This window comes from Saimiri boliviensis, chromosome 2 (genome assembly GCF_048565385.1).
Source record: "Saimiri boliviensis isolate mSaiBol1 chromosome 2, mSaiBol1.pri, whole genome shotgun sequence".
NCBI lineage: Eukaryota > Metazoa > Chordata > Mammalia > Primates > Cebidae > Saimiri > Saimiri boliviensis.
The window spans coordinates 236,220,863-236,240,866 of NC_133450.1; positions in this window are offsets into that span (position 1 = coordinate 236,220,863).

Sequence of the window (20,004 nt, forward strand, 5' to 3'; positions counted from 1 at the left end):
GCAGCCAGGGGAATCACCCAGCAGCATCATGAGCCCTGCCCTGGGGGCCACAGTTACAGGGAGCAGACCCTGAACTCGCTCCCAGTCTTACCTTCCTGGACACGCCAGCCTCACCTGCCTTCTTATGAGCATTCCATGCTCTGTACAGGGAAGGCATGACGCAGGTGTGGGAAGGCTGCTGGGGGAGCCTGTCTGCAGTAGGAGCCATGCCCAGCTGCTCAGTCACAGCCCTGCTCCTTTGGTCCTGTAATTTCTGCACTCAGTACATGCCCTGCAAATGCCTGCTCAGCACAAGTCCTGATCAAAGGAAGTTTTCTTTGGAAAAATAAGTACCTTAAGTTGCACTTGAAAATAGGTTAGAAATGGTGTCACATTGTGCATCCTCAGTGTCCTCTAGCCCAGCAATCGCTGCAGGCTATTTCCAGGAACGCTTCTACAGCAAGTGGGAGACTCTCATTCGAGATGAAACTTCTTGCCAAATACAGCTGAAATACTTGCTATTAAGGCATGGAACACTTTTGTTCCTAATTCTAAGCTATCTTCTTTATCTCCATTGATTATAAGTTCTCATTTTCTTTATAACATAAAATGTTAATACTATGTTATTTTAGTGATTTAGTTATCACTAGAGAATTATTTCTAGGAGTGTGTGTGATTTCATCTGTTTTTATGTCTAAATGGTTCAGGATTTACTTATTATATGGAAAGTCCCTTGTTACTGTGATGCCATCATGTCAAAATATAGTTTTGATGTTACACATTTTGCAACCTCACTGTGGTGGACATCTGCCTGTGGACTTCCCTTCTTGAAATAGATTCCCAGTGCATTCCAGGTAATACAGGTTACGGTGGTCAATCACACGCTCCCACCTTCCCTATGCCAACGGTCACCTGTGGCCTCAGTTGGCCATGCCCAGCTCTTTTCAGGGATTGGTGTGATGATTGGGGGAGAGGATTTTGCTCTTCTCTTTGGATGTTGTGTATAAGAAACAATATGGCCTGGAGTTGCCCCTGGCCATCTTTGCCCTCAAGTGGAGACAGCTGGCCTGAGATGAACGTGACAGAAAGGAGAGCAGCCCCCAAACCTGGAGAGGACAGGTCTCGATGACATCGTTTGAATCCCCAAGGCCAGCCACACCGGAACCCAGACTCATGCCTATAAGCCAATGAATCATTTCCAGGTTTTCTTTGCTTAAGCTAGTTTTAAAAAAATTATTAAAGTTAAAAATATTTTAAATTGTAGTAAAACACACATAACATAAAATTTAGCATCTTAACCATTTTTAAGTGTATAATTCAGTGGCATTAAGGACATTCATATTGTTGCGCAACTATCACCACCATCCATCCCCAGAACTCTTTTCATCTTGCAAAACCGAAACTCTGCTCCCATTAAACAGCATGTCCCCATTCCTGCTCCTACAGCCTCTGGCAGTCACCATTCTACTTCCATCTCTATGAATGTGATTACTCTAGGTACATTTCATCTAAGTGAAATCACACAGAATTTTTTTTGTGTGGTTGATTTATTTCACTTAGTATAGTGTTGTCAAGGCTCACCTTGACATGTTGTAGCATGTGACAGAATTTCCTTCCTTTGAAAGGCTGAATAATATTTCATGGTATGGATGTAACACGTTTATCCATTCATCTATCAACGGGCAAGGGTGACTTCCACATTTTGGCTATTGTGAATAATGCGGCTATCAACATGGAAGTATTATTATTAAACTTTCAAATTTTGAGACCATTATGGATTTGGTATAGTGGGTAGTCAGACATGAGCAGGGCAGGAGAGGGCCCCATCACCCAGGAATGTCAGGTAACCATCAGGTGACAGTCAGGTGGTTGCTGTCTCTAAAATAATAATTGGTCTAATTGGTAGCAGCTGGCGCCAGGGAACAGCTGCTTCCTAGAAGGCAGAAAAACACCTAAGGTTGGTTATCAGCAGCTTCCTGATAAGATCTCAGGAGTTGAGTGAGTGGGCTCAAGCATGCGCAATAGGAGGCAAAATGACAGAACTTAACTGGTGTATGACCTTCCCTAGGAACTGGACTGATAAGGGAAAACGCCTCAAGTGAGCATGTGCACAACTTCAGCAAACACACTGCGCATGCGGCCCCTCCCACATACTGGCAGGTCACTGCACATGCGGACAGCCCACCCCAAGGGAAGAATTAGGAGAGAGGTAATGCAACCCTGGAAGCGTGGCAGCAGAGAAGAAGCAAGTCAGAGGTGAAACCCAGAGAAGAAGCAAGTCAGAGGTGAAACCGTACACTCGAATGTCTCAAGTCGCCCTCTTGGCCCTCTTCCAAGTGTGCTTTACTTTCATTCCTGCTCTAAAAACTTTCTAATAAACATTCATTCCTGCTCTAAAACTTGCCTTGGTCTCTCACTCTGCCTTATGCCCTTTGGTCAAATTCTTTCTTCTAAAGAGGCAAGAATTGAGGTTGCTGCAGACGCACACGTGTGGCCGCTAACATACTTTGGTGCTGCCGTGACTTGGATATGCTTCCTAGTGCTAACAGATTCACATTGTAAACAAAAATAAAATCCTAAGTCCCTCTGCCAACCAGATGGACACTTTCTGGGCCAAGCACCTGAAAAACTAAATTTCAGGCCAGGATGGGAAGGGAGAAGTGAGACACCCTCATTATACCTCTTCACTTTTGGAGTCTAAGCACTATTGACCAGCATTATTAGCATTAAAATAGAGATCGTAAGACTGACGAAACAGACTCTTTGGCAATAAGATACCAAATTCCAACCTGACTGTGGTATAGCCTCACATACAGATAACAGGCCCTAAAGCAAATTAAAGTATCTCACCCCAAAATATATTTCTTTGACAGATTTTGAGATGGTCCAGCAAAACCATCTGTTGTGGGGGAAATTTGCGTCTGTAGAGAATTTCCTTTCCTTTCTAGGTATTTCCTAGATCTAGGAGAGATTTAACTAAGAATCTGACACCTTTTCAGGTCTGAAAGGAAACATTTACCATGTACTCTCTCTGAAGCTTGCCTCGTAGAGGCTGCATCTACATAACAGCTTCATCTACATCTCAGCTTCCGCAATGCCCCTTGTCTTAACTTCAAGTATTTCTTTATGCTGACTTTACTTCTTAGGCAAAGCTTAACTTTTCAAACATTTGCCAATCAAAAAATCTTTGAATCCACTTATGACCTGGACCCTCCTCTCTGAAATAGGTAGGCCGAGGCGGGTGGATCACCTGAGGTCAGAAGTTCGAGACCAGCCTGGCCAATGGCGAAACCTACTAAATACAAAATCAGCCAGGCATGGTGGAGTATGCCCGTAATCCCAGCTACTGAGGCTGAGGCAGGAGAGTCGCCTGAACCTGGGAGGTGGAGGTTGTAGTGAGCCGAGATCATGCCATTGCACTCCAGCCTGGGCGACAAGAGTGAAACTCTGTCTCAAAAAAACAAAACAAAAATAAACAACAAGAACAACAATAAAAAAATTAAGCTATACCTGACCATCTCTGGCGTACTTTCTTAGGGCCTCTTGAGACTGTACTCCAGACCATGGTCATTCATAAAGGCTCTGAATAAGCCCCGTTAAGTATTTTACAGGGTTTGGCTTTTTTTTTGGTCAACAACCCAGAGTTGTAAGAAATAATACAGAGAGATGCTATGTGCTTTTTACCCAGTTTTTCCTAGTGCTAACATCTTGACAAAACTATGGTACAATATAGCAGCTAGGGAGACTAATGAAAAAAAAAGAGAAGATCCAAAAAATGAAGTGATTTTTTTGAACAAAAGTAATAAGAAAAATGTTGGCATTGATACAACCCACTCCTCTTATTCAGATTTCTTCTATTTTATATGTACTTGTTTGCGTATGTGTGCCTCTGTGTAGTTCTGTTACCAGAAAGGGATCTTGATCCAGATCCCAAAAGTGGGTTCTTGACTCTCTCACAGGAAGAATTCAGGGCAAGTCTGTAAAGTGAAAGCAAATTTATTAAAAAAGTAAAGGAATAAGAGAACAATAGCTACTCCATAGGTAGAGCAGCCCCATGGGCTGCTGGATGCCCATTTTCATGGTTATATCTTGATTATGCTAAATAAGGGGTGGATTATTCATGCCTCCCCTTTTTAGACCATAGAGAGTAACTTTCTGATGTTGCCACGGCATTTGTAAACTGTCATGGCGGGGATGCGATGGGAGTGTAGGGATGAGGATAACCGGAGATCACTCTCATCGCCATCTTGGTTTTGGTGGGTGTCAGGCAGCTTCTTGACTGCAACCTGTTTTATCAGCAAGGTCTTTATGACCTGTATCTTGGGCTCACCTCCTCTCTCACCCTGTGACTAAGAATGCCTTAGTCACATTATTATTATTCCTTTGAAAGGCTGAATAATATTTCCTGGTATGGATGTGACACATTTTGTTTATCCATTCACCTGTCAATGGACTAGGGTCCATTTGAATTCCTCCTGGAATTGCAGCCCAGCAGATCTCAGCCTCATTTTGCCCAGTACCTATTCAAGATGGAACTGCTCTGGTTTAAATGCCCCTGATAGTTCTACGAAATTTTTATCACATCTGTAGGTCTGTGCATCCACCACCACGGACGGGAGATGGAACAGTCCATGCCCACAAGCACCCCTGTGTTCTCCTGCCATGCTCTCCTCTCACTGCCTCCTTCCACCTTCCATAGTGTGGGGCAACCACAAATCTGGTTTCCACTTCTATAATTTTGTCATTTTAGGAACGTTATTAAATGGAATCATATAATGGGTAATCTTTTGGGATTGACTTTTTAATTTAGCATAATCTTTGGAGATTCATCCACATTGTTGCTTGTGTCAGTCATTCATTTAACAAAAATTACTGAGTAGTATTTTGCGCTATACCACACATACCACAGTTTATTCACTCACTGAGGGACACTTGGGTTGCTTCCAGATTTTAGCTAGTACTAATAAGGCTGCTATAAATATTCGTGTGTAGGTGTTGTGTGAATATAAGTTTTTATTTCTCTGGGATAAATGCCTAAGAGTACAAATTATGGGTCATATGATATTTTGCAGGTTTGGTTACATAAGAAACTGACAAACTGTTTTCAGGGTGGCTGTACTGTTCCATACTCCCAGCAATGTAGGAGTGACCCAGTTTCTCTGTTATCCCCAGTGTTTGGTGTTGTCACTCATTTTTATTAGGATAGATGTATATGTAGTGATATCCCATTGTGATTGAATTTACATTTCCCTAGTGACTAATGACATTAGACTTATTTCCATGTGCTTGTTTGCCATCTGTATGTCCTCTTCTGTGAAATGTCTGTTCACAGAGGCCTCGGAGGCAACACAACATATCTACAACCATCTGATCTTTGACAAACCTGACAAAAACAAGCAATGGGTAAAGGATTCCCTGTTTAATAAATGGTGTTGGGAAAACTGGCTAGCCATGTGCAGAAAGCAGAAACTGGACCCCTTCCTGACACCTTACACCAAAATTAACTCCAGATGGATTAAAGACTTAAACATAAGACCTAACGCCATAAAAACCCTAGAAGAAAATTTAGGCAAAACCATTCAGGACATAGGCGTAGGCAAGGACTTCATGACCGAAACACCAAAAGCATTGGCAACAAAAGCCAAAAGAGACAAATGGGACCTAATCAAACTCCACAGCTTCTGCACGGCAAAAGAAATAGTCATTAGAATGAATCGGCAACCAACAGAATGGGAAAAAAATTTCAATCTACCCATCTGACAAAGGGCTGATATCCAGAATTTATAAAGAACTAAAACAGATTTACAAGAAAAAAACAAGCCCACTCAAAAGTGAACAAAGGACATGAACAGACACTTTACAAAAGAAGACATACATGAGGCCAACAAACATGAAAAAATGCTCATAATCACTGGTCATTAGAGAAATGCAAATCAAAACTACATTGAGATACCATCTCACGCCAGTTAGAATGGCGATCACTAAAAAATCCGGAGACAACAGATGCTGGAGAGGATGTGGAGAAATAGGAACACTTTTACACTGTTGGTGGGAGTGTAAATTAGTTCAATCATTGTGGAAAACAGTGTGGCGATTCCTCAAGGACCTAGAAATAGAAATTCCATTTGACCCAACAATCCCATTACTGGGTATATATCCCAAGGATTATAAATCATTCTACTATAAGGACACGTGCACATGAATGTTCATTGCAGAACTGTTTACAATAGCAAAGACCTGGAACCAACCCAAATGCCCATCAATGATAGACTGGACAGGGAAAACATGGCACATATACACCATGGAATACTATGCAGCCATAAAAAACGATGAGTTTGTGTTTTTTGTAGGGGCATGGATGAACCTGGAAACCATCATTCTCAGCAAACTGACACAAGAGCAGAAAATCAAACACCACACATTCTCACTCATAGGCAAGTGTTGAACAATGAGAACACATGGACACAGGGAGGGGAGCACTACACACTGGGGTCTGTTGGGGGGAAATAGGGGAGGGACAGTAGGGGGTGGGGAGTTGGGGAGGGATAACATGGGAGAAATGCCAGATATAGGTGAAGGGGAGGAAGGCAGCAAATCACACTGCCACGTGTGTACCTATGCAACCATCTTGCATGTTCTTCACATGGACCCCAAAACCTAAAATGCAATAAAATAAATAAATAAAAAAGAAATGTCTGTTCACACCTTTTACCCATTTTCTAATTGACTTTTTAAAATTTTCAACGTTTGCAAGTTCTTTGTTTATTCAGAATACTAGTCTTTGGTTAAATACATGGTTTGCAAATATTTTCTCCTGGTCTCTAGCTCATTTTTTCCCCCCTCTTAAAATTTCTTTTTGAGTTTTAATTTTCTTTGGTAACTTTTCTTTTCTTCCTCAATTTTTCCAAATTCTTTTCTCTACTTCTAGTCTCTCTCTGGTTGTTTCTTCCTGTTAAGGTTGGTAGAAGGATAACAGGAATTGGGGAAAGAGGAATACAACAGAGGGTGAAATTGAAATAGTAGATTTGAAAATTAAGATAAAGAAGCATTAAAATTTCTTTCCTCTTTTTTTTTTTTTTTTTTTTGAGATGAAGTCTTGCTCTGTTGCCAGGCTGGAGTGCAGTGGAGCAATCTTGGCTCCACTTCCTGGGTTCAAGTGATTCTCCTGCCTCAGCCTCCTGAGTAGCTGGGAATACAGGTGTGCACCACCATGCCCGGCTAATTTTTGTATTTTTAGTAGAGATGGGGTTTCACTATATTGGCCAGAATGGTCCCGATCTCTTGACCTCATGATCTGCCCCGCTTGGCCTCCCAAAGTGCTGGGATTATAAGTGTGAGCCACCGCATCCAGTGGAGAAGAATTAAAATTTCTATTCCTGGAAAAAACCTCAGGGAACTGGTGACAGTTGATGCCACATGGGAGAGAGGCTGGTAAATGGAGCATACTTTTCATGATTGAATCTTCAATTCATTGTGATGTGTTACTTACTTGTAAGCATCTCTATGTCTCTTCTCTGTCTATCTTAGCAAAAGCAGATATGACTTCCAAACAAATGTAAAAGAAAAAGAATAGGAAGAAAGGATTATCAGTTTAATTGAAAGTAAACAGAAAACTAAATCAGATTAAATAAATAACCAAATATATCTGCAATCATAAGAAATGAAAACGAATTAAACACATTCAATAAAAGAAATTTCATTTGAAATAAGAAAAAACAATTATGTTCTGTGGTTTATGAGAGAGACACCTAAAACATAATAAGCAAGATATGTTGGCAGGGATGTGATACACAAGTTTTTCTGATAGTAACCGAAAGAAAAGTGGTAGAAAAATACAAAATTTGGACAAAGTAGATTCTGTCGTTACTTGATGATGAAAGAATAATTTACCAGGATGATACACCAATCTTAAAACTATGTGACCTAATAACTCATCTTTGGGCTCTATAAAGCCCAAATATACAAAGACAGTGGCAAATTTTAATGTCTCTTTCAGATTAATCAGACAAATATTTAGTAAAGATATAAAATATTTGAAGGGCAAAATTAAAAGCCAGAAGTAAATCACATTCTTATAATCTTGTGCCAAACACATAAATGCTAACATTTGTTGACAGCTTACCATGTGCTAGTCAGCATTCTAGGTTCTTTACATGATCAGCTCATGCTAAATCAGAACATAATGAGGAAACTGAGGTAGAGAGAAGTTAAATAATTAACCCAGGATTACTCAGCTAGTAAGTACAGAGCTGGAATCCCTACTTATCTGATTCCAGCTCTGTACTTACTCACTGAGTAATCCTGAATTTAGAAACTCTGGATTTAAAAAAATTAGATATTAATGAATCAGCTATTCAACTCAAGAAGCTCGACAAGGAATACAGGAGTAGATTCATAATAGTAGAAATAAAGAGGTAATAAATGTGAAAATGTTAATTAAAGAAATGGAAAACTAATTAAAAATAGAGAAGATCCACAAAATTAAGTTATTTTTTAGCAAAAGTAAAAATAAAGAAAAATACTTGGCTAACCAAATCAAGATACAAAAAACAGAAGGGTTTTAAACAATGTTAATAAAGAGGAGGCATAATTATTGATATAATACAGACAAAAAAGAGACATTACAAAGATTAGCTTTGTGTCAATGAATTTAAAAACTTAGATGAAACTGGCAAAGACCCAATAGCCAAAACTGACACAAGAAGAAATAAATAACTTTAATGGTCCTATAATTGGTAAAGAAATGGAGTTTGTGTGAAAAGTCTATCCATAACTTTTACCCTTCACCTTTTTCCCAGGGTCAGATAATTTATGAGTGTGCTTTGTCAACACTGAGGAACACATAATCCTTATTGTATAATAGTTATGGAGAGTACAAAATGAACTATGGTTCTCTAAACCATGGGATTGGTATATAACATTTTTCTTAAAAAGATCTAAAAAGCATAATTGACATACAATAAATTGCACGTGTCTACAGTGTAGAATCTGATTAATTTTGACATATGAATATGCCTGTGAAACCACAACTATGATTAATATAATTAACAGACCTATCATTCTCCCTTCAGAGTCTCACTCCTGCTGTTCCTCACCTCTCCCATTCCCAGGCAGCCACTCATCTGTTTTCTGTCACTGCTTATGAGTTTGCATTTTCTGGAGTTTTACGTAAATGAAACTCTCTTTTTATCAGGCTTCTTTCGCTTTACCTGATTGCTTTGAGATTTATTCATGTTGTTAGTGGTATTAATAGTTCATACCTTTTCATCATTGAGCAGTTTTACGTGGCTAAGCCATAATTTATCAATTCACCTTTTGATCGACATTTGGGTTAGTTCCAGTTTTAGGCTATTACAAATAAAACTGCTATGAACATTCATGTACAAGTCTTAGTATACCTCTCTTGTGTAATACCCTTCTTTTCTCTTGTGTAAATACCCTTCATTTCTCATGTATAGATAGGAGTAAAATTGCTGGGTTATGTGGTATACGTGTGTTTAACTTTTAAATAAGATGTCTCACTGTTTTTTTTTAAGTGGTTATACCATTTTACATCCCCACCAGCAGTGTATGAGAACCCCAGTTTTTCTGCATCCTCATCATCAATTGGTATGGCTATCTTTTTAAATTGTAGATATTCTAACAGGTATGTAGCAGTATCTCATTGTAGTTTTAATCTGCATTTCCTTAGTGATTAATTCTGTTGAACTTCTTACGTGCTCATTTGCCATATCTATATTTTCCTTGGGTGAAATGTATTCCAATATTTTGTTCATTTTTTATTGATATGTTTGTTTCATATCTGCAAAATCATGATCAAAATAAAATGATCATAGTTTTATACCACTAAGTTTTGGGGTATTTTTTGATGCTGCAGTAATAACCAGTACAGCTTGCCAGGCTACAGGGTGTAAGAGACTACTCTACTATTGGCCAGAGTGCAGGAGCCTGGAGCGCCTGACCACTGGGAAGACAATGGGCCTTCACCTGGTGAGTCTGTGAGGGGACCTCCAAAAACCAGGGACAGAGCAAGAGCAGTCTGGGAGACAGGATGTGTTGCCCACATTCAGGTAGTTGCAGTAGGAGGGATCTCTCAGGGCCACTGCCTAAATGCTTCAAAAGGGCTTGTTTTAGGTTGGGCTGCTATAACAAAGTGCCATAGACTGGGTGGCTTAAACAACAGCAATGTATTTCTCATATCTCTGGAAACTGGAATTCCTCAATTGGGGGCCAGCATTTTTGGGTTCTGGGGAGGGTTCTCATATGGGTTGCAGACTGCCACCTTCTCTTTGTGCCCCCACAAGGCAGAGTGTGGATAGGAAAGGCAAGCTGTCTTGTGACTCCTGTGAGGGTACTGATCCCATTCATGAGGGCTCCACCCTTATGAGCTCATCTAATCCTAAATACCTCTCAAAGACCCCTGATCCCAATACCATCACATCATGGGGTAGGGCTTCAACACAGGAATTTGGTCGGCACACAGACATTCAGCTCCTTACAGTGCTTCTGAGAGGAAGAGCTGGCATTTGATGGGACCCAGTCCCAGAAAGGACTTCGTCACTTTGCAATAGTTTCTGGCAGGTAAAGACCGTTGCCCCGTCACCTTTTTCTGACTGAGCCCCGATAAATCAGAAAGACCAGACAGCCAGTGGGGGTGACAGTGACAAGCAAGAAGCAGGAAGCATGACAGCAGGTTCCTCTGCAGCTCTGCTCAGGGAGAGAAGATGGGGCTGCCCAAATGAGACTGTGCTGGTCACTTAAAATGATTGGAAGATTTTTTTTTTTTTTTTTAACTTGGGAGCGGTCTGCAAGCTTGGGAGACCTGCCCAAGCAGAGGCAATGTTGATGAACAGCCTCTGCTGAGTAAATTTTTAAAGGGATAATGGGAAAGCAAAAACAAAATTGTGTTTTTGTTGCATTACACCAGTTGAGCCTGTTGGATGTGTTTTATAAACATGCACAACACATGTATTTTTAAAGGATCTCTAACATCCAACATGCAAAGGAATACTGAAAAGCATTTACTATCTATTTAGGGCTGGCTGACTAATGCACAGCAGGCAGCCACTGGTTGAAAATAATTTTTCCTCTGGCATTTCTCTATTATTGCTATTTATATGCAGGGCGTCTTTATTTTCATATGATACTGCACACCTGTAGGAGGCGATACTGGTTGCCTTCTCTCATACTGAGGTAAAGAGATAGAGAGTGCGGGTGTAAGTGAGTCACTAAAGGAAGCCTGGAGAGGATGTCCTTAGGGAGGGAACAAGTGAAGATTGCAGGAGTCTTCAGAGGAAGTGGGAGGGAAGGCTGGGAGAATGAGCCATCCAGGTAGGCTCCTGGGAAAATGGTGTCTTCCCTGGGGGCCTGGACCCCACATGCTGCAGTCAGGTGGAAGCCTGGATACTAGGTGGCAAAGCTTAGCCATGGGGTAGTTAGTCTAGGTGAGGGAGGGCAGTTCCAAGCACCCAGGGCCAGGAATGGGATCCAGAGCTGAAACAAGTCGGTGCGCCTGAAGCTAAGCTTTGAAACCACGTTGCACATACTCGCGTCATGTTTCCTAACACCATTCCTTTAAAGAAAGCCAGATACTGTCTTCAGAGAATTAAGGTGAAAAAGGCAAAGACAAACAATGGTGGGGACCAGAAATCAAGGAAAACTCCACAAGGGGGAAAAATGTTAGCGGTGTCCATCCTGTCCTCTTCGCTCTGGCATCCACTTCCTACCTTTGGAATTTGGAGAATCTCAAAGGGAAAAATGCCTTTTTTTTTTTTTTTTCCCTCAGCATCCATCTACTTAGTTTTGTGCTGTGTTGCTATTTCCTCCAGCGCTGAATGTTTATATATCAAGTATTCAGGTGTTTAAAATTAATAGAGTTTATGGTACCAGAGATTCCTATGACAACACCGGAATGTTTCAAATAACTTCGCTGGTAAATGAGCATGCACAACTCATGTTTCTGCGGAAGAAAAAGTCTGGTGGAGGAATTTGCATTTTCAGTCTCTTGCCTTGTGGGAAATCCAGAGGGACGACCCCAAGTACGATGATAAAGACGTGAGACGGATTTTCCCACACTTCACCTGGTGGCAGCCTCCTTCCTCTATAGTCACTCTGCCCCGAAAATTCTGCTTTACCAGATGAGGGATGGGGTGTTGTTCTCTAGGTGGTATACGATCTCAGAAATGCCTCATTAGGCGTTTTGTTATGGATACATCATAGAGCGTGCCTACACAAACCTAGATGGTCTAGCCGATTACACACCTAGGGTATATGGTTTGCTCCTGGGCTACAAACCTGTGCAGCATGTGACTGTACTGAACACTGTAGGCAACTGGAACACAATGCTAGGTATTTCGTTATGTAAACACAGAAAAGGCATAGTAAAAAATGTAGTAGTATAATCTTACGGGACCATAGTCATACAGGCAGTCCATTATTACCCAAGATGTTCTTTTGCAGTGCTTGACTGTATAGTAATTTGGGGGAATTCTATTCTATATTTGCAGTTCCCCGTAACAGAACATATGAATAAATGAACCAGCTATATCAGGGCTGTTTAAAAGGGGCATGAAGTAGAAGAAGGAGTGTGGAATATGGAGTCATTTTTTTCCCAGGAGGAACACTGAACAATGGAAGCCCACGGACAACTTAGAAGTAGATTCCCTCCCCAGCACCGCCTCTCTTCTCCCTGTTTCATCCTTTAAAAAAGAAAAGGCAGATTTGGATTCACGCCTTGGGAAGCCCTAGCTTGAGCTCTTTGATTGCGGAAAGGTCCTTGCTAGATGATCGTTCTTTCCTGGGAGACGCGATAACGACATGACAGAACAGATTTCGCTGTGTCACACTTCTATGCTGTGTCAATAACATCTACTTTCCCCGGTGGGAAAGATGAGATCTGTCGTCAGTACCTTTGGTTAGAGTATTTCTGACTTCAGGGGTTTCAGTAGCCAGCGCTGTGGTTTTGGGCGAGAGCAAGCGCACGCCCTTCGGGTTCGGTGAAGTCTCTCCGTGCGCCCCCGTGCGCCCTGGGCGTCCGCCGGCGCCTGCAGCACCCACGTGCGCGCTGCCTCCTCCGCTGCCTTCTCAGCCCTCAGGGTTTACCCTTGGGGAGGATTTGACAGAAATAGTCACGACTCGGTGGATTAACCCTATGCAGATCGGGCTCCGTTTCCATAACCACCCAAGTTAAACCGCTCCTGGAGTGCAGGGTGACGGTCTAAGTGGTACACGTTCGCCATTAAAATGACAAAGACCCAGGGCCGAATCGGAATCGCTCGTGAATCCGATGAGCTTCTCGGTGAAATTAAAATGGATTAAATCCTCTTACAAATGAGAACTTAGAAACGATAATGCTGAAACAATTCATAGCCTGCTTTGCGTGCTGATATGAGTAGTGACATTTCAAGAGATAATGGTGCAGCAATTGGGACGGGGGGAAGCAGTCAGATCTTCCCATTGCAATATGTCCTTAATTGGCTGCCATGGATGGTGTGTATTAGCAACCACCAAAAAAAGCAGCACAGACTTAGAAATTGGCTTCCTTTTTCATTGTTGCCTTCTACCAAAATGTAATTAGTGCACTGTAACCGATGTATATTCATACGTAAAATATATTGCTGCTATATGCAGGACTAAACAGTTCAAATTTCCGGCAAGCAATTTGCCTATTTTTCATTCTCAAGTATCTTTTTAAAAAATGAGGTTAGTGAAACCATACTCAACAATGATTTAAAAATTGACATGTTTCGTAAATGTATTTTAAAATACATGTGGAATGTCACAGTGTTCACATATAGTGATACAAACAGCTTTTTGAATGATTCATAATTTCAAAAGACATTTTCATTTTAATCCAGAGGTTACCTTGTTCATTAAGAAAAAACAAGTGAAAAAGAGAAGAAAAAAAAAAGGAAAAAAACCCCAAGCGATACATTAAAATCAGTATGGTTTAATGTGGTGGAATGAAAGGTAGTTAAATAAAAATAAGTATAGTTTACATAAAATTTAACCTGTGTAAATATATAGACTATATGAAGTCACATGACTTCCCTTGTCTGATCCCTCAATCTATGTTTAAGACTAATCTCTATTGAGTGGAAATTTTATTCTTTCCTCTTTTTATGACTTTTTTTTTGCTGATTTAGAAGGTTTTCACATTGAAAAAAATGTCCAAATATGATAACAGATCATTTTCTAAAATATGGATAAAAGTATTTTTAATGTATTTAAGTATATTATGGAAAACATTTAATTTTTAAAAATTTAATGGCAAAGTCTATAACTCTCTCAAAATTAGCTAGACATGGGAAAGAAGACAAAGCAGAGATATCCGAGGTGAAGTCTATAACTCTCTCAAAATTAGCTAGACATGGGAAAGAAGACAAAGCAGAGATATCCGAGGTGAGAATTGAAGGATGAATAACTTTTCAGAGTGGAGGGGGCTGGGACATAGAGAAGCCAGCCTGTGTGCAAGAGCAGAAAAGAAGGATGTAAAATCTGAGTCTGGGATAGCAAAGAGGCCAAGCGGCTTCAGACTCGGGTTTCAGAGTGAATCCCATTTAACTAGCAGGAGACCTTGGCAGGTAACATAGCCTCCCTAAGCCTTAATCGCCTCATTCTAAAATGCAGACAACAAAAGTAACTGTCCCCCAGATTGTTGTGAGGAGGCTCGTCCCTGAGGCTCGTCCAAGGTGCTGCTTGACTCAGTATCGCATTCCTTTTGATTGCTGAGTTACTACTTAGCAGGGATGTACTACTTAATATGGATGTATTGCATGGATGTCTTTCCGCACACCGAAAGACACTTTGTTAGTTTCCCCCTTTTGGTTATTGCAAACGAAGCTGCTGTGAACATTTGTGTACAGGTTTCTGCATGGGAATAAGTTTTCTTTTCTCTGGGGTAAATACCCAAGAGTGTAACTGCAGAGTTACATGGTAAGCCTATTTTTGGTTTCCAAAGGAAAGGCCAGACTACTTTCCAGAATGGTTGTACCATGTTATATTCACACCACGGAACATTTGAATGATCCAGTTTCTCAGCATCCTTATCAGCATTTGGTATTACCACTATATTTTATTTTAGGAATGTAGTGATAGTTCTTTATGGTTTGAATTACATTTTCCTAATAGCTAATAAAGTTGAACATCTTTCCATGTGCTTGTCACTTGTATATTCTTTCCAACAACATATGTCTTTATATCTTTTGTCCATGTTCTAATTGGATTGTTCACACTTTTTAATGCCAAGTTTTGAGAGTCCTTTATATATTCCTGATATGAATCCTTTGTCAGATATGAGACTTGCAAATATTTCCCCAATTGTGACTTGTCTTTTCATCTTGTTAACAGAGCCTTTGCAGAGAAACATTTTTCATTTTGAAGAGGTTCTGTTTTTTTTAAAATCAATTTTCCCATTCATGCATCGTGGTTTTCAGGTCAAATCTAAGTACTCTTTGTCTAGTGCTAGTCCCAGATTTTCTCCTCTTTTTCTTTTTTTTTCTAGAAGTTTTATAATTTTACAGTTTAAGTTAATGATCCAATATGAGTTAATTTTTAAAAATAAGGCATCAGTTATCTGCATTCCTCTGCCCACTCCTTGGGTCTTCAATTACCCCAGTATCGCTTTTGAAAAGACTGTCCCTCCACCATTGAATTGCTTTAGCTTCTTTGTACAGACATATTTTGGAATTCTCTATTCTGTTTCATTCAGCTATGTGTCTATCCCTCTAGTAGTACTACACTGTTTTGTAGCTATAGAGTAATCCTGAACATCAGAAAGAGTGATTCTTGCCTCCTTATTCTTCTTTTTAGAATTATTTTGGCAATTCTAGCATCATTCCCTTTCCGTAGAAATTTTAAAATAAGATTATATACCTTACTGATAAGAATTGTGTTAAGTCTATAGATCAGTTTAGGAAGAACTGACATATTTTCTATGATGAGTCTTCTGATTTGTGAACAACAGTATGTCTCTCCGAATACTTAGGTCTTCTTTTTATTTTTTATTTTTAATTTTGAGATGAAGTTTCACTCTTGATTTCCAGGCTGGAGTGCAATGGCACAATCTCAGTTCATTACAACCTCCACCTCTTGGGTTCAAGCAAGTCTCTGCCTCAGCCTCCCAAGTAGCTGGGATTACAGGCATGCATCACAATGCCCAGCGAATTTTGTATTTTTAGTAGAGACAAGGATTCACCATGTTGATCAGGCTGGTCACAAAGTCCTGATCTCAGGTGATCCACCTGCCTTGTTCTCCCTAAGTGCCGGGATTACAGGTGTGAGTCATCATACTCAGCTCCAAATACTTAGGTCTTCTTTGATTTCTTTCACTAGGATTTAAAAAATTTTTATCATAAATCTATGAGTAAAAATGCAAGTGACTTTTGTGTGTCACACATAGGTCTTATATCCTGTGATATTAAGGATTTATTAATTTAAGAAGTTTTTTTTTTTTGCAAATTCTTTGGGATTTTCTAGGTTGACAATTATGCCATTTAAAAATTGAAATCATTTTATTTCTTCCTTTCTAATCTAATTGCATTTTATTTTTCTTGCCTGATTGCAATGGCTAGAACTTCCAGTGCTCTGTTGAATAAGAGTGGTGAGAGTAGATATCCTTGTCTTATTACTGACCTCTTTCAAGGTTAAGTGTGATATTAGTTGCAGATTTTGCATGAGAAAGTTTTATTTTATTTTTATCTTGTTTCTGATGAGCTGAGAGTTTTTAATTATGAATGAATGTTGGAGATTTCCAAATGTTTTAATTGCATTCATTGATATAATCATATGTTTTTCTTTTGTAACCTCTTAACATGGTAGATTAGATTGGTTTTAATTGGCAGATATTATTGATATTAAACCAGCCTTTTTATACATTGTTGGATCCGATTTGGGTTGGATCCCAAACAAGGGATTTTAATTCATGGAATATTAATGAGATGCATGAGAGATACTGGTTTTCTTTTTCTATGCTGTTTTTGTCGGGGTTTGGCTACAACCCCATATTACTCTAATGGTAATTTATTTCTTCCTTTTCAATCTGATTGCCTTTTATTTATTTTTCTTGCCTGACTGTAATGGCTAGAACTTCCAATGTTCTGTTGAATAAGAGTGGTGAGAGTAGATATCCTTGTCTTATCACTGACCTCAGTCTTTCAATGTTAAGTGTGATATTAGTTGTAGATGCAGTATTACCCTAATGGGTAATACTGGCCTCATAAAATGAGTTGAGAACTATACCTTCCTCTTCTATTTTCTGAAAGAGAGTGTGTAGAGTTGGCATTCTTTCTTTAAATGTTGGTAAATTACTCCAGTAAAACATCTGACTTTGAGATTTCTTCTGTGGGAGCTCTTAAACTACAAATTAAATTTCTAGTGGTTGTAGGACTACTTAGATAATGATATTATCTTGGCTGGGTTTTAGTGTTATTTTGTGGTTTTTGAGGAATTGGTACATTTCTTCTAAGTTGTTGACTATATGAATGTAAAGTTGTTCATAGTAATATTCCCTTATTTTTCTTTTAATGACTATGAGATCTGTTGTGATAGCCTCCATTTCATTTCCGATATTGGTGATTTATATTTTCTCTTTCTTATCTTTGTCATTTGCTAGAGGTATATCAATTTGATTGATTGTTTTGTTGATTTCCTCTATTGTTTTCCTGTTTTTAATTTCATTGATTTTTGTCTGTTCACTTTGTTGTTTTCCTTAGATGTGTTTTGCTCTTCTTTTTCTAGTTCCTTGAGGTAGAAACATAGATATCTGATTAGAGACCTTTCTTGTTTTCTAATAAAACTATTTAGGAGTACGAATTTAACTCTTGACACTATGTTTAGTTGCATCCTGCAAATGGTGGTAGGTTGTATTTTCTTTCTCATTTGATTTTGTTTATGTGTTTTTCTTTTTACCTATATATGTTGCTTCCAGTGTGCAGATTTTTTCAAGGCCCGCTATGAGATATACAAGAGTTGAAAAGAAAACCCAGGGAGCTCACTGTATTGTCATTCCTCAAGTCCTGAAGTCCATAGTCAGTTGCCTTCTTTATTCCTGCTTTCAAATTCCCTTTATCATTATGTGCTAAGTTATTTCCAGGGTTTTTAGTTATGTTTACAGGGGAGGAGCAGGGAAAACTGAGTCTACGATATCTTCTTCTGAAGCCAGAAGTCTGCAACCGACATTTTTAAAGCCTAGATTATTAATTTTGATAATATATATCCAATCGAGCTCAGGGTTTTTGTTTTGTTTTGTTTTGTTTTTCCCAAGGAAAAAGATCATTGCAAAACAGCAGATTTCTCTGAATCGTTTCCAGAGCTTACTTCTAGGCTCAACGTAGGCCAGAGGTCCAGGTAGGCGGGATGCCTGGAGCTGCAGGGAAATTCCTCTGGGTGGGATGCATGGCCTGATTCTGGTGCTCCACTGTTTCCTGACACCCAATGAATAGCAGTAGAAAGGCTTTTTCTCCTTTCAAAAAAAAAAAAAAAAAAAAAAAAAAAGAGTCAGTGGTGCATACACACATACTCCTCACTTGTAGGTATTTTATTTTTGAACTTTTCCCTCTATTATTAGCAGTTTTTGATTTTTATGACAACAGCCTACATACCGAGAGGTCAAATTCCAGTAACTTTCATTAGTTAGAAAGGCGGAGAACAAAACTAATTGAACTTGTACCCTGTGAGAAGTTCTGGGCCAGTTTAAATCAGTCAGTATAAATCAGAAGGAGGTTCACTGCATGGATGGAGGGAAAGAGAGCTCCTAAGTTAACAAGAAAGGGTCATCAGCAGACTTAGAAAAAGGCTGGCTGGTTGGCAGGTTTTAGAGAGGAGCAGAGGGAAGTGGCAGGAGCTGCCTGGCGGGAGGAAAAAGGGTCACATTTTCATGACCACAGGAGTGGTAAGAGAGAGTCTAGGGCTGGATAGAGCAAACACTTGCTAGGTTTCCTGGGCAACAGGCCCCTCCCTTCTGGCTGTCTATTGGGCTCTGAAAGGCTACAGGCAGATAAAGCTACCTAGTGATAGAAGAGCATGGCTGGATCAGCCGGCTCCTCAGAAAGGGGCCTGGGAAGCAGCATTTCAGGAAGGCACCCATGCAGGAGGACTTGGGGAGATAGACGACAGGGAGGCTGGGGGTCCACTGGGTCCTGCATGCCTGCTGAAGCTCCTTTGGCTCAAGTGTGTTGATGTACACAGATTGGGAGTTTGTGAAGCCGCTTTGCCTGGCTTAGCAGGGCTGAGAACTGGAAGTCACCCTGCAAAGCAGGGACTGCCATTCTCACTTGCTGAAGAAGAGTCAGCCAAGACAGGACACCTGCACAAGGCTGCCCAGCCAGCCAGTGGCGGGACACGGTGTCTTCCAGAATGTGTGGGGCTACCTTCCTCTGGAAAATGGTGACCCAGGAAGAGAAACAGACAAAGAGAGAAAGCATAGCCTGAATCCCGAGCACATTTGCATTCCGCTCTGAAGGCATGACCCTGAATTCTTCATTCCGAGTATTTTCTTTCCTGCTGCAGAGAAGTCCAGCTTGGGCAGTTGAGGGCTGTCTTAGATTGCATGGATTAAAAGCAAGGGAGGAGGCCGGGGCTTCAGGAAGCAGGCATCCAGGAGGGATTCCTCCAAGAGGAGGTCAGAAACATCATTGCATAACAACGTTGTGTATAAATTGTGAAGTACTGTGATGTCAGAGAACATGGAAAGTGCTCTGGATGCTGTTACAGAAGATGGTTGGCTCTTTAATATATATATATATATATATATATATTTTTTTTTTTTTTTTTTTTTTTTTTTTTTTTTGAGACGGAGTTTCGCTCTTGTTACCCAGGCTGGAGTGCAATGGCGCGATCTCGGCTCACCGCAACCTCCGCCTCCTGGGTTCAGGCAATTCTCCTGCCTCAGCCTCCTGAGTAGCTGGGATTACAGGCACGCGCCACCATGCCCAGCTAATTTTTTTTTGTATCTTTAGTAGAGACGGGGTTTCACCATGTTGACCAGGATGGTCTCGATCTCTTGACCTCGTGATCCGCCCGCCTCGG